This window comes from Parasteatoda tepidariorum, chromosome 10, assembly GCF_043381705.1.
Source record: "Parasteatoda tepidariorum isolate YZ-2023 chromosome 10, CAS_Ptep_4.0, whole genome shotgun sequence".
In the NCBI taxonomy this organism is placed as follows: domain Eukaryota; kingdom Metazoa; phylum Arthropoda; class Arachnida; order Araneae; family Theridiidae; genus Parasteatoda; species Parasteatoda tepidariorum.
The window spans coordinates 56,592,468-56,594,695 of record NC_092213.1 but is presented as its reverse complement, the minus strand read 5'-3'; positions in this window follow the sequence as shown (position 1 = coordinate 56,594,695).

Below are 2,228 nucleotides of genomic sequence, written 5' to 3'. Positions count from 1 at the left end.
AAAAAAAAAAAAAAAAAAAAAAAAAAAAAAAAAAAAAAAAAAAAAAAAAAAAAAAAAAAAAAAAAAAAAAAAAAAAAAAAAAAAAAACGAAAATGTACTAATTTTCATGACATGAAACTTTATTATGGTAAACGTACATTTTGGAAATGTAATTTCATTTGGAATCTTAATGAAACTTTATTATGGTAAACGTACATTTTGGAAATGTAATTTCATTTGGAATTTTATTTATTGTTCATATGGCGACAGCATCAGGTGAAAGAAAATAGAGATTGTTTTGAATCTATGTTAAATTCTACATCGGCCATTTTCCACTGAAATCCGATTATCTACTTTGATTTTAAATAAAATGTTTTGAATTTTGAAAGTGTTTTGATTTTAAATAAAAAAGTGTTTTATTTTATGATCCGTCGCAAAAATTTTAGGTGTAGATTGGCAGCACTTAAAAACCACCAAATCTGTAGTTGCGGTGGTGTTAATACGTAAATACCGAATTTTGATTCCATACTTTTCTGAATCACATCACATTTTAGAATATGCAAGACGTATACATAAACACATAATGTTATACCATTTAATTTTTCGATAAAAGTATTTTATGAACAATTTTTATCAAAAATTTGTATGTGAATTTCTATAAACTAAAAAACGTAAAATAAGGAATCCTCATATTGAAAAAAAAAAAGAAGCTTCCATATTGTTTCTTTTTTTTATTCTTACAGTTCTTAATCAGACGTAAAAAAACATATTGTAGAGAACTATCATCAAATAAGAAAAAAAGATTATTTACAAGCAAATTTCTTATAAAAATCATAACACTTACCTGATTTATAAATCCGGAGAATTCCGAAATGAAATGTTCTTTGTTTGAAAATTTTATTTTCAAATAATATATACAAAGATTATCCCTTCATTACTTTCAGATAACATACCACACAGCAAAATTTTATAATTATAAGATCTCGATATGAATTTTAATATGTAGTTTAAAAAGAGAATAGCTGAATTCTAGCTGAAATTATTCTTTCAAAATTTAAAAACACTTACCAAGAAAACGATAAAAATTTATTAATAATCAGCACAAATGATACTATTACAAGTAATTCGGATGATTCTTTATTGTTGTTTTCCGAATTACAGAAATATATACTATTCTTTAAAGAAGAATATTCTATAACTATTACAGTTCTGTACGTTCTGAATTCACATTTATCCATAGGAATGAAGAAAGCAATATTGACTTCACTTTAATTCGTAATGAATTGAAGACAGAAGAAATGTATTTTACCGTAATACACACATCTGTAACAGTATGCAATCCCTAAATCGGAAGATATCAGTTGCAAGTTTGTTGATAATAGAAGTTAAAATTTATTGATGAATTTTTCTTCAAATGTTTGGTGTGTTCTGTTTCTCAAAGATTTACCAACATTCTGGAGAGTTTTTTCAAGTTCTTCGGCCTTTTCCTTAGGGAAATTTTGCTTCTTATTTGCTGCTAAGAAAATGGCGTCTGATTCTGCCAATGATTTTGATGGAACTAAATTAAAATTTAATAAATTAATGCCTGATATTTTCAGGCTCCAGTTAGAGGGTGCACTCGAGCTTTGCTATCGCGAATAGTTATTTTCCTTTTACCGTCGCTAGAAAACTGGATGCTTGCAAGCGACGTCACGCGTCTGTCAGCCAATCATGCTCGACACACATGCGTGACGTCGATTGTTGGCAACCAATTAAATCTGATCTAAAATTTGATTCAGCATGATAATAAATCCAAGCCTTAAAGCTCTAATGTTAACACGCCATGCATAACCACGTGACTCGACACAATCATGTGATTGATTCCAAGTACCAATTATCTGAAACCACGCCACGTGGTTATTTTGCCTTTAGTTATACTTTTGAAACGTGCGTCTATAAATCTAAATAATGTAAAGACAATTTTAAATGAAATAAAAAATAATTGAGTTACACACGTAACTGCAAATTCTCCGGAAAATAGCATTATTTTCTGTGCGAAATTTACTATTTGTTCCTTCTTTTGCTTATAGTTGAACTTCTTTTCTTAAGCTAACAATGTTAAATTATAGGAAAAGACAACAAATAACAATAATAAAAAATTAAAATTGTTAATTTTTTTAATTTGTCTCTGTTTATACAGTCTTTCAGTTTCTAATATATTTGAGTATTGTTAATTGATATAGATTTATTTATTTTTTATGATTAAATTT